This window comes from Halichoerus grypus, chromosome 1 (genome assembly GCF_964656455.1).
Source record: "Halichoerus grypus chromosome 1, mHalGry1.hap1.1, whole genome shotgun sequence".
NCBI lineage: Eukaryota > Metazoa > Chordata > Mammalia > Carnivora > Phocidae > Halichoerus > Halichoerus grypus.
Genome location: NC_135712.1, coordinates 89,373,674 through 89,387,539, shown reverse-complemented (window position 1 = coordinate 89,387,539; position 13,866 = coordinate 89,373,674). Strand labels below are relative to the sequence as shown.

Below are 13,866 nucleotides of genomic sequence, written 5' to 3'. Positions count from 1 at the left end.
TTCAGAAACAGCACTTAGGTCTTCTTTTTCTTCCCTAGGTAGACATCCTCAGGCTCTTTCCAGTATGATGATTCTTTTCAGATTTTGCATCAATCACTGATTCATGGCCTGTTTGCTCCTTAGCTAAGGCCCTACTCCTCTTAGGAGACTGGGGCTGAGTAGACTTGAATGCTTGAGTGAAGACACAGCACAGCTTAGTAAAATCAGTACTTGTACCTGTTTGGCATCAAACGTATGGAGATGCCAGAATTTCAAGTTATTAATCCTATTATGTTAGACAATACATCTTACCTTTACTTTAAGATTCAGCTCCCTTAGCTGTAAAAATAGGAATGACAGTTCCTAGCTCAAGGTTGAGCAGTATAATGAAAAAAATAGGCATGAGTCACCTAGCTCAGCACTTGGCACATAGCAGATGATCAGGTAATGTTTGCCATTCTTTTTATTAGTGTTTAAACAGAAACACATGCTCTCCTGTACCTTTCACAGAGACTGGAGAAAGTTTGATTACATTTTCAAAGAATGTAACATTTCTCATTTTGCAAGTGATGAAAAGCCAGTTTTCCCCTGGTAAGCTACAGACAGACTGAGCAAATGAACCACTAGTCACTGAAACCAAGCCTAGCTAGGCCTGGAGGAATTTCAGGCAATTATACAGAGTTCTGACTTCCCAGCGGACCCTGTAGTTGTCAGCTGATTCCAGAAGCTTATGGTGGAACTTCTGGCGTTTCTTTGGGCCTTCTGTGTTTAATGCTGGGCAAGACGCCAATTATCTGGGAGGAAGGTAAGAATATGGGATGTTTAAACTAGTTTCTTTATATATGGATTAATTATCCAGGTTGAGAATTATCAGTAGCTTTCTTTACCTTCTGACAGCCTCTCTTTTGGTCATTACATGTTTAACACGTTAAACAGAAGAACAGCTGGGGAAGAGACAAATCAGTATTTTTAGTTGCACTGAAAGTGAGTTTGAAGTGAGGGAATGAAGTCACAGTTAAAAAATGGCTGTAATAATAAAGATAATGGTAGTAATAAATGACATGTGTATTTAAATTTTCTGTGATCACGTTCCCACTGCCTAGGGGCACCAAAGTCAAATAATGTATAGGCAAGAATGACAAAAAATAAGTGAGTTGAGTGGGCTGGGTACAGAGAAATAGTTCTCTGTGATAAAGATGCACACATACACCCTGTCAATACAACACTACGTGAGAGCTGACAAACCCAGGAGGGGGAGACCAGAGGGAAGGTGGTGAACCTAATAGCTCCTGCCTATTGCACAGGAGCTACCCTGCTTCAAAGGATTTTTGCCATGTGAAAATGTAGAAGTTTTTTTTTTTTTTTTTATTCAGTAGGAAAGCTGGAAATCTGGAATTTTATGGTGAATCATAAAATATAAAATATTGGGCCAGTTTAAAATGAAAACAACACCTTCTGGGTCAAATATAAAGTTTGCCAGGGCTGCTCTAACTTCAGCATAGATTTTGTAACCTCTGCCCACAAATGAGCTGCATTAACTGTTACAGGAACATGTAGCCCCAGGCAGGCACTAGGGTCGGGGACAAGGGAGAATGCCAAAGAAAATCAGCTCAGAGGAGTGACTTATAGAATGAGCTGGGTCTTCAATAACACATGGTATATCATATATCTGTAGATATATTTACCTGTGGTATGTGTAGGTGCACCTTAAGTACAGGGAAATGTATGTGCAAAGGCAGGAGGCGTGATGGTGGGTCTTGTTCTTAGACATTCAATCAAGAGCATCAGTGTGGGTACGTTGAGGATGTGGAGAAACAATTGATGGCCTACATGGTTGGAGAATGTACAATGTGGGCTCTTTTGTTTTGTTTTGTTTTGTGTTCCACTGGCAATTCAGTTTTAGTCCCTGTGTCTTTATCGAAAGTACTTAATATTTCTTTCTTGATCTATTGAGAATGAAAAAGACAGAATTTTTCCCAAATAAATAGGACAAAAAGGAAAGTGAAAGATATTTACACAGACCCCTGTATCCCTGTCTTTCCACTTGACTATGACCCTGAGATACACTTTATAAAGGTAATTTCCGATAAAGATGTAGGAGGATGTAAAAGATGAAAGTAGTTTATATCTTTATAAATGTATTCTTTTGGAAGAATTTACTGCCATCAAAGTGGATATAATTTAAAACCAGGTTTGCTCTTCCTCCCAAGTGTCTGGGTTTTCTCTTTTTTGTTTTTGTTTTTTGTTTTTTTTGTAAGGACATAAAATACAGCTTCTTCTTTTCCAGAAAGAAAGAAAGAGAGGAAGGAAGGAAGGAAGGAAGGAAGGAAGGAAGGAAGGAAGGAAGGAAGAAAAAGGAAAGGAGGGAGGAAAGAAGGGAGGAAAGGAGGAAAGGGGAAGGGAAGGGAAAGGAAGGGAAAGGAAGGGAAAGAAAGGGAAAGAAAGGGAAAGGAAAGGAAAGGAAAGGAAAACTTGCAGTTTTTCTCATCAAGAGATTCTAATTAAAATGTTTCACTTGAAGGACTTTTTGGCCAACCCAAATTCTTGTTAAGCAAATGCTTTATATTCCTTGCTGGAGTATAAGCCTGCAGTATTCCTAGAGGGCAAATTTGCAAAACACCACTAAGCCCAAATATACAACAACATATATAATTTCAATAACTTAAAGCATAGATTGTTTCAGAATTTTTTAATAAGTAGGAATATATTGGTCAACAGATTTTATATGTATCACTTTGGAAAAATGAAATGATACTTTAACATTATCTTTAAGCAAGAGTATGCTCATCTAGTAGATAGATATAAGAGCAATCCCATTCTCACAAGCCTCTACTCTTTATCTTAAGGAAAGAAAATTTTAAGATTTTCTCCGTAACACAAATTATTCTTTTTGCAATATCATTTTAGAATCTGCTTTTTTTTTTTTTTAATCTCAGAGGAAGCCAGTACAAACTTTAGTGATTTCTGTAAAATAAACTTGGTATAGTTATTTTATTTTAAACAAAATATCAATTCTTAAGATCTATAAGCCAAGTGGATTTATTCTTCTGTGTTTAACATTATTCTTTTATTTTGAGGATCAGACTTATAGGGGAGTAATCATCATACTAATTTAAATGGATTATTAGTCTGAGTTTCATCGACTATTTCTTATTCTTTTTTATGATTATAATTACATGTAATTTTGTCTAGTGATAGGTCATTTAGTTGTTACATTAAAATTTTAACTGGGGGGCACCTGGGTGGCTCAGTCGGTTGAGCATCCAACTCCTGGTTTCGGCTGAGGTCGGTCATGATCTTGGGTCTTGGGGTCATGAGATCAAGCCCTGTTTGGGTTCCATGCTCAGTGGGGAGTCTGCTTGAGATTCTCTCTCCCCTTTCCCTGTCTCCCTCCCCCTGCTTGTGCTCTCATTCTCTCTCTCTAGCTCTCTAAAATAAATAAATCTTTGAAAAATTTTTTTGAATGGAGAAGTTAGTATATATAGAATTTGATATTTTAGTTTATAAAATATTAATGATAAGGAATTATTGTGTTTTTAATGAATTCATAAGACATTGTAAGTGTATACCCTTTTTAACAAAAGAATATTACTGATAATTCCCTTTGATAAAATTTCTGAGCAGCATTTTGATTTTGACTATGAATTTAATTAGTATGCTTAAAATTAAAGTTCTGAAATATAATTAGAGTTCACATTTCAAATGTATGAGTGGATACGACTGGTTAGTTTGTGAATCGAATTTTTAAGAGTTATACATACACCCTTGCAGATATTTGCAGTAGTTTATCATGCATCAACATAATGGATTTTACTTATAACCAATGAAACTGATAGTTAATTTAGTATCTTTACCATGAGCTAAGACTGACTGAGCAGATAACCAGGAAATTAGGAGTGAATTGAGCTAGTGAACTATCTGGTTATTGTTTACGCTATAGAGACCTTTGTGTCTGTAGCTGGAAGAGTTGCTATTCAGTAATGACTGCTTTGTTCACATATGAGACCAAATGGCAATGCTTCTTCTTCCAGTATAGGTAAATGGAAGATAGTCAAAATTATTTCTCTTATTAGACATATATAAATTATTTTGAAAATAAGATTTTTTGATTAATAATTCTTATTTTGTGGGCAAATTTTATTTTACCTAATGAAGAACTATAAAACCAATATTGAATCTGACCACTTATTGCTACAGTTCTCATGGTTTAATCTTATGTAACTACTCCTTTGCTTCAGGCACAGTGGCCTTCCTTCAACTGAACTAGAGGACCAAGTTCTTTTCTACCTCTAGGCTTTCTCTCATGCTCTCTCACTATCCTCCAAACATTTCTGTGGCTGGCTCCTCAAATTTTATATCTGCTTTTAATGTTACTTCCCTAAACTATGACTGACATCTTGTTATTCTTTCATATCACATCCTGCCCTTTTCTTACATAACCCTATTATAGCTAGTACTTGTTTGTTTGCTTTGTTCTCCTCTGTGTCTCCAACTAGAATGTAACCTCTATGAGAGCAGCAGAAACTATATCTGCATATTCTGCACCTCGTACAGGCAGCAGTAGAGATAAAAAATTAAAGAGTCACGAAGAACCACATTGCCTAGTTTGAATCCTTGTTCTGTCACTAGCAAATCCTTGGGCAAGTTTCCTCTTTTTTTGGGTGTCATCTGTAAAGTGGACATAATAGAACAAAGATTATGTGAGTTAATATATGTAAATTACTCGGCACCTAATGAGGCCTTATTAAATGTCAGATATCATAGTTTCTGGTAAATAGTAAGTAATCAATAAACATTTACTGAATGGATGGTTGGATGGATAGATGGATGGATGAATGATATAATAGGGCGTTGGTGTCAGAAAGATACCAAGGTCTCTTTGAATGCCGTTTCCATCACTTAGGACCTTGGCAATGTTATTTAAGTTGTTTGAACCTCAGTTTCTCAGTGTATAACATGGTGTTGGCTTTTTTGAGGTTTTTGTAAAGATGCAATAAGGTGTTCTTTATCATATGTGCTATGATTTACTATTGTTAAAACATAAATTGGAAGCCCTAGATATCATTCTCATTTAGGACTATCAACAGCCCTGCCTGAGGCCATTTGTACCTGTTGTTGGGATAATTATCTTTAACACTTCTAGTCATTAAAACTGTTTGGTTATAAATAATAAAACCAATTCAATTCAAAACCAATTCAAGCTAGCTTTAGCCTAAATAAATTAAGAAATTTTAAAAAGCACATTTATTATGACTAGCAGATTGAGCAAGAATCCTTCATGATATGTTCACAACCTAAATTCATTGTTGTTTTCCATTTCCCCTTTAAACTTTATGGAAAGTTTCCCCCTTTCCTGGATGAAAACCCTGGCAGATGTCATGACTTTTTACTCCAGTAGGATAGAACATACCTGTAGTTACTTTAAGTCACAAACATAATTTCAATTCAGTCATTAGAATATATTGGTGTATTAATTCTCTATTGTTGCTGTAAGAAATTAATACAAACTTAATGGCTCAAAACAAAACAAAACAAATGCATTGCCCTCTGGTTTTATAGAGCAGAAGTGCAACATGGGTCTCACTGGGTTAAGACGGAGATGTCTACAAGACTGTGTTCCTTTCTGGAAGCCTGAGGAAGAATCTGCCTTTCCCACCATCTAGAGCCACCTGATTCATTGGCTTGTGTCCCCTTCTTCCATCTTAAAAACAAACAATAGCAGATCAAGTCTTCTTCATATCACACTGCCGTGACCCTCCTTTCTATGTGTTCCTCTTCTACTTTTAAGGACTCATGTCGTTAGGGGCACCTGGGTGGCTCAGCCAGTTAAGTGTCTGCCTTTGGCTCAGGTCATAGTCTCTGGGTCCTGGGATCAAGCCTTGTGTGGGGCTCCCTGCTCAGCGGGGAGCCTGCTTCTCCCTCTCCCTCTCCCTTTCTCTTTCTCAAATAAATAAATAAAATCTTAAAAAAAAAAAAAAAGAAAAAGGACTCATGTCATTAAATTGGGCCCTTCAGGATGATTCAGGATAATATTTTCATCTCTAGGTCACCTGATTAGTAAATTTAATTACATGTGCAACCTTAATTACCTTTTGTCATGTAACCTAGTAAGTGCCTGGGCTTGAGGGAATAGGACATGGACATCTTCAGGGACCATTATACCCCCTCCATATCTGTCCTAATATTAAAAAATCTAGCCTTCTAGATTGGGATTTTCTGTAGGTTAAGTTTTATAAGGCGTGAGGCAGGATCCTTCCTTTTTACCTTCCAGTGAGAGCAAACACATTTTACATTCCAAAACTTTCTGTGTGGTCCCCCTTAGGTTCCTCTACTCAGGGTTGTGACTCAAAATTACCATTCTCCCAGTCCTCCCCCCCCCAAGAGATGGATTAGTCTTAAATCATAGCAATTACATTCTACAAAGAAAGCTATTCATCAATTCTTCCATCAAACATTTTCATACAATCTCTGATGAATATCAATATCATTGGTCAGGCTAAGAGGTCTGAGAGTAACAGAACAGGTTCTCGAAACCATTTCTTTATGATTTAATTGATATAAGTTCAAAGAGGTGTTCTTTTCCCATTCACTGAAGTGAGAAGTATCCATCTATTCATGGAATCCAAGGGCTAGGACTGAAATTAATGAAAGAGCCATAAGTAATCCAAACTAATTTCTCTCTTTATCTCTTATCCCCCTTTCTTCCAAAAATCAGCTGAATTATTCTCCCTTCCATGAATAGCTGTTCTAAGGTGCCTGGTCTCATGGCTGAATATGGTTATGCACGTAGCTCCTGACGTTACATGTTACAAGCCTAACTTTAATTCTCCTTCAGTCCCAAATCAAAATTGCAGAGGGAAAAAAATCTCTGGTCTTCCTACTTGGAGTTTATGTACATACTGGTTTGGTCAACTGTAACCTGTGGAATGAGCTATATTGCATAGAACAAAATATTTACCCCTGTGGATGTGAGGAATAGGTGAGAGAAGATCATTGAGATTTGGGAAAACATTCCAAAAACTGTATCACAGTTACTTGTAAATCTTACAATAACAGTTAAACAAAAACAATGATCTGTGTTATAGCCAAAGTTTATTGAGAGCCTATTATGATCAGGCCCTGCATTATCATATGGAACTATCACCTCAACCCTCTATGGAGGCTCGGGTGTTTTCTCCATTTTAATGAAGAAAAAAATTGAGGCTCAGAGAAGTGAAACAATTTGTTCAAGGTCACACTGGGAGTAAGTAGTGGCCAGGACCTAAATGCACATTTATCTGACTCCAAAGTCCATCAAAAAGATGTCAATAGAATGATATCGACTGTGTAATTTTAACAGAAAAAAAAAAAAAAAACATGTTTCACAATGGTCTGTACATTGTTAGATTTTATCTCTCTGTTCATGCCTATACCTCTGGATATATTTATATCTTTCTACATCTATATCATATCTATATTTACCCATATACTCCTCCTCCTTTCTCTCTGGGATATATATTTAAAAGTTAATACTGGATACTTCTTTTTTATTAAAAAAAAATATTTTATTTATTTGAGAGAGAGAGTGAGCACACAAGTTGGGGGGAAGGGGCAGAGAGAGAGGGAGAAGTGCAGTCTCCCTGCTGAGCAGGGAGCCAGACATAGACACGACACAGGGCTCGATCCCAGGATCCTGAGAACATGACCTGAGCCGAAGGCAGACGCTTAACCCACTGAGGCACCCAGGCATCCCCAATACTGGATACTTCTGAGAATGGAATAATTTGTTATTTAAATTCTATTTTTTTCTGTTTATATTTTTGTTAGTGATAATATAGTAATGATTATCAGAAGATGGTGTTTTTTTTTTTTTTAAGATTTTATTTATTTATTTGACAGAGAGAGACACAGCGAGAGAGGGAACACAAGCAGGGGGAGTGGGAGAGGGAGAAGCAGGCTTCCCGCTGAGCAGGGAGCCCAGGACCCTGGGATCATGACCTGAGCTGAAGGCAGATGCTTAATGACTGAGCCACCCAGGCGCCCCCAGAAGATGGTGTTTTATAAAGAATAAGAAACATCAAGCTAATTTTCTTATTTTGCTAGTTCTCTGGAGAGTGACAGTTTTTCCTTAGGTGGCTTCTTATCTGCTTTCTTCCCAGCTCAAACAGAATTGTCTTGCTGACCTGCTGTTTCCCTTTTCTAACTAAAATTCCCCAGATCAACATGGTGGCTAAGATACTTGTATTAGTTTTTGTGGAAGTATGGGTTTATAAGAAAGAAGCTGTGAAATATCTGAGTGACATTTATCTCCCCACTCCACCCTCCCATAAATAGAACATCTAAATTTTATAGCTTTTTAATTATACCCACAGTTTTTCCTCCTAAGTCCCTTTAAGGAATTCTAATTAAAGTTTACAAAAATTTCTTTCCTTAGCAACTAAATTTACTAAATACTTATTGAATACCTATTTATACACATATAGATGTTTCTTTTATTAGCTATTTACCAACACTAACAAGATCAGGTTCCATTTATAAACATCAGAGACATAAATTACAGATAAACTCTATGGATATCCTTGGCATTTTTTGAAAGCACAGTTTAAGACCTCTTTTATCTTTCTAATTTATTTTGAAGAACAGTCAGGAATCATAAATAAGACTTATATTTTTCTCAAAATAGTAAATAAATGCTTTTTTATTTTGATTGTAAAAGTAATACATAACTAGTTTTAAGATATAAAAAAATCAAGGATGCAAGGAGAAATTAGACAATCACCAGCAATTCTGTAATGTAGTAATGATTGTAATATTCTTAGCATATGTCATATATCATTACAAAAATATAATGCAACAATGTGTTGGATATTTTGTAAGTGAATTAATACTTCTGCATTAACAGTTATAGATTATTCCACTACACTATTGTAGAATTAATTTTAAAAATCTATTGTTAGTATTGAATTACTTATATTTTTTTATATTGTAAACAACACTAACAAATGTTACATAAGCTGTTTTGCATATTTTTCTGATTATTGTATTGGAAAATTTCCTTAGAGTGACATTTCAAATGATTGTCATTTAATATTTATTTATGTACATATTTATTTATTTTAGAACTTACAAACAAGGGCGATTTTCAGGCAGTAGGAAACTTAAATGTGGATCTACGCAAGGGAACAAACAGGATAAAAATGGCAAATATGTATGCCATCAACAGTGAAAGAGAGTATGATAAACGTTTAAAAAAAAATGTTTACTTATATTGCTAACGGCAACTTTGTCTTTATGTCAGAAAATTTCTGAACTTACATTGAGATTGGCCATTTGGTAGAATCATCTTTAGCTCATTAACAAATTAAAATTCAAATAAAGCTGTTCTAGTATGTTAATTTGGTGGTGAAGATGAATTATTTTATTGATAAAGTTGTATATATTTACATTACATTTGGACACGGAAATTGGGAAGAGAGCTCAGGTGACTTTGTTAGTAAAAAGCCAAGGGTCATGTATTTAAATGCTTTAAAGGATAAACAAGAAACAAGGCAAACAGGGCTGTACAAAGAGAATTGGACCCACTGGAAGTGAATAACCTAAAATTATTCAGATTCCACTTTTTAAAAAAAAGTTTCCAGACAAAGGTATCTGAGGGCAGATAAGTGCAGTATTTGTGATGTCATAAAATAACCCTTAAATTAGAAAGTAGAGTGTTCTCTTTAATTTTAACTTTAATAATTTAAATTGCCTTCCAAGTTTCTTGATGCATTTTACACTGTCAGCTTTGTTTTCACTATTTAACTTGTGTTTCATTAGGTGCTAATAGGAGTAATTCAATTTCAGTTCATTTCTTTAAACTGTTGTGAACTTTAAAATATTATAATTTTCAATTTATCACCAATCTGAAGTAAAAGAGTTTTTTTTAGATTTTAGGAAAACTGAAGAAAAGAGGTGTAGGAGAGGTAGAGAGCTTTTTTTCCTTTGTTCTCCTAGGTTCAGTGGCTGGGAACCCTGCAAATTAAACTGACAGAACATGGAATAACAGGAGGAAAAATATAGATTTAATTACATGCATACACACTGGGAATTCACAAAGGACTGTGAATCTAGGAGACAGAATTTGAGGCTTATATACTATCTTAGGCTAGACAAAGAAAAAGGGGTTTGGGATTTCTGTAAGAGGGAGGTAAGTTATGGGAAGGGGAGTGGAGGGATTGTATTGTAAAACAAGGGTTATTTAATGTTTTTGTTTTGTTTTGTTTCAGATAGGAATTATCTGAGGTACTAAGAGTTGTCTCCAGAGTAGTTCTCTTCCTGGTAATGGAGAAGGAAACAATATTACTGATGGGAATTTATGTCCTTCTTATAAATAGAAAGGGGAGAAGGCAGAGAGCTAATTGGGTTCAGCTCAAAACAATCCTCAGGCCAAAGTATCATATTTTGGGGCGGCATATTCTGGCCTCTTCAGAAGGAAGCAGAATACTAGTAACATTTTTAATTAATCATCTCCCTTACATTCTCATTTTAAAGATTTCAGGAGAAAGATGAAATATAATTATGTTTTCAGTTAATCAATTATCAAGTATTTATTAAATGCTTATAAATCTGGCAGATCTAAAAACAGCAGCTAGGAAGCGTTGAGAATTGGAAGACAGGGCCATATTTGCCCAGCTTTTTAAAGAAAAAAAAAATGTTAAGGAAATAAAAATTGGTATGTTAGGCTATAGGAAGACTAAAGGTTTTAGAAGAGGTATGAAGGAACATAGTAAGTATTTAAAGGTAGCTTTAGCCATGGCATGGCTAGCTCTATTTTTATGTTTATTCATTCTTAAAATTGCTCACATGCGAGTCCCTCATTGTCCATGGTGATCAGATACTGTAGTTTCCAGGGTCTTCCTGGGCTTCTGTTTTTTTTCCATAGATTTCTCTCCATTTAGCCCATTATTCTGTAAAGTCCATCCAAAGAAGCTGTGTTTATCTCCCCTCATTTGTTCCGTGACTTTTTTTTTTTTTTTTCCATTTTGTAAATCTGGTCACCATAGGAAAGACAGCCAGTCACTTTAAAGAAAGTCTATTTTAAGTACTAGCTACTTAGGGGAAGGTTGAAGACTTTAATCCTTCCTCTCCTTTTCTATAACAATGTTAGCTGGCAGGTAGTCAGCGGGAAAGTAGAAGAGGAGATTTCAGAAAGAAAACATTTGCACTAGAAAGTAGTGGCCCATTATGATATTGAACAAAAGTAGTTCTGGAATCTTTTTTTTTCCCCTAAGAATGCTTGTTATGCCACTTTGACTTTATTCAAAAAAAGGAGGAGGAAGAGGAAGAAGAAAAACATTAAAAAAATTAAAAATTAAAGAAATACTATGTAACAAAATGATATACTAATTTTCTTTGATTCCTCATAATTAGTTATTCTTGACTACTTTTGTTCATATTCATGAATTGAAACCAAGGCATTTAATGTTAAATTTAATAAGTGATTGTTATAGTTACTGTGTTCTGTTACTAAGATGTTAAGTGAAAGGGATAGAATGTTTCTAAAGACAATGAGAAGCCTCATCTTTTACCTCAGCTTCTTCACCTTAACACAGAAGGCTGTTACCCCCGTGAACAGCTGTTAAATGTTGTTTTTATTTAGTAAGTATTTGTCAAATTTCTGCAGCACAGTTGGCGTTAATTGTTGTCTTGCTTTTTGAGGCTATAGTGAAGAGGCTGAAGACCAGAAGACATTTTACCTTTCAGCATGAATGACTGGGTTGTACTTGTAACATAGTATCAGAGGTGTTTTAGATCATTCTTTGATATGAAGATGAAACTTCTTTTTTGAAGATTGGTCATATCAGGATGTTTTGAGCAAATAAACTTATCTCCAAGCTAATATCATTTAAGCATTCTCATTGCATTTTAAAAGGATTAGAGAAATCATTCTATCACTTTGGTATTCCTATTAAACCTTGGTGTTCTAGGGTTTTGGCTGGAGAATTTTTTTCCAGCCTTATTGTAGATTTTTAACATGTCCTGATATTCTCAAATTGAAAAGTCCATCATTCTATGCTGTCTCAGGCAGTTATCATGTACCTTCCTTGAATACTTTCCTTGGGGTTCCTCTTTTTTTTTTTTTTTTTTTTTTTTTTTAAGATTTTTTTTATTTATTTGAGAGAGAGAGAATGAGAGAGAGCAAGCACATGAGAGGGGGGAGGGTCAGAGGGAGAAGCAGACTCCCTGCCGAGCAGGGAGCCCGATGTGGGACTCGATCCAGGGACTCCAGGATCATGACCCGAGCTGAAGGCAGTCGCCCAACCAACTGAGCCACCCAGGCGCCCACCTTGGGGTTCCTCTTGAGGGAGTTTTGCCAGGGTTTGTGGAATAGTACTATATAGATTAATCAAATATTTGTGTGTGTGAGTGTGTGTACTTCATTTTATAGGTCCATGATAGTATTAAATATACATTGAAACTTTATTTTCTCTTTTTCAAATGATATTTAGATGACTGTCATAGCTAGTCTTCCCACTATCAGTAGACTCACATGGATGAGGCTGAGACTGCTAATAAGAGTATATTGCTTTAAAATTTTCTGGCATGTAAGCCAAGATTTCATGAGATCCTCATAAAAAAGTGTATAAGTCACTACATACTATGATTACAAGCTTGTATTTAATGTTTTGTTATAAAGTTCTTCCACAATCTAGAAGAGTGTTGTTCCCAGCAGCAAATTAGACTGCTTTGTAGCATCACTCCCACCTGACTTCCAACTTGGCACCTCCATGTGACTGTTATTTTTAGATGAGTCATTGTGTATCTTAATTATGTGAAACAACCTATAAACCACCAGTAATTGTTAAGCAACTCTGTTGTATGTGCATGTGTGTGTTAGAATATAATTTATATATTTCCTTGGCTACTTCATTTAATAAGACTGTAGTGGAAAGATCATGAAAATGACAGTACTCTCCTTGTCATTATTACTTGTTTCCTTGCTAATGGATATGTCTTACTACTGAAAGAAGTAGTTACTTTCTTTGTTCTCCATCAATACAAATTTTCTTAAGATCCTGTATGCCAATTTTATGAAAAGAAGTTTAGTTAGGTTATTTTTGCCCACCAGTCAATCCTAATACCAAGCACTGAGTATGCCTTAATTTTTTTTGACCAGCTATATATATATATATATTCACAGGTATAAAAAAGTAAATGTGATTATGTACTGACATTATTGAGTAGGCTGTGGGACCAGTGAACATACCTGAACATGGAAATGCCATGACTGTGTTTTAGGGAGATCACTCTATCTGCTAGAGGACTCTAAAGATACAGAAAGGATGGATTAAAGGAAAGGGAGAATTCATTTAGGGAGTTTCTGTCTTGGCAAGAGATGATAATGGCCTTACCTAGAGAATATGGAAAGTTAAGGAGGTGAATTTCAATGACATTTAGGACATAGAATTGATAAGACTTTGTGACTATTTGGGGAATGTGGGAGGATAGAGCTAAGAATAAATCCTAAGTTTCTGTCTAGGCCAACTGGGTAGATGGTAATACCCAGATCTGGAAGAGAATATGTTCAGCCAGTATTCCTAAGCATGAGAAAATCTTGTTTATTTCTACCCATTCTTCCTGTACAATATATGCATTCTCCCCCTTTTCTGGTTTAGCTGTCTTATTTCTGGTAGGACTCAAAAGTATTTAGCAGCTATAAGGATCAGATAATCCCAACTTAGAAATTCTCGGCCACAATCAAACAACAGAATTTCGGCTTCAACAAAGAATCTTTAATCAAAAATTCTAAGTTATGAAATGCCTGGGTCTAAAACCAAATGGCTCATCGTATCAAGGTGCAAACTTTGTCATTTTTACACTGTTGACACCTTTATTTTAATCAAAAAAATTTAATGGGACGCCTGGGTG

At 35.5% G+C, this 13,866-nt stretch overlaps 1 protein-coding gene and 1 long non-coding RNA gene across 3 annotated transcripts in view; one reads left to right on the top strand and one right to left on the bottom strand.

The window, feature by feature from the left end:
• Nucleotides 1-13,866, top strand: part of NAALADL2 (N-acetylated alpha-linked acidic dipeptidase like 2) — a 1,303,067-nt gene that overhangs the window by 377,674 nt on the left and 911,527 nt on the right. The gene's annotated exons all lie outside the window — the stretch shown is intronic.
• Nucleotides 12,050-13,866, bottom strand: part of LOC144379894 (uncharacterized) — a 208,588-nt gene continuing 206,771 nt past the window's right edge. The window contains exon 2 of the long non-coding RNA XR_013443394.1: nt 12,050-12,283. This is a non-coding gene — a long non-coding RNA (uncharacterized LOC144379894). The remainder of the gene's footprint in view (nt 12,284-13,866) is intronic.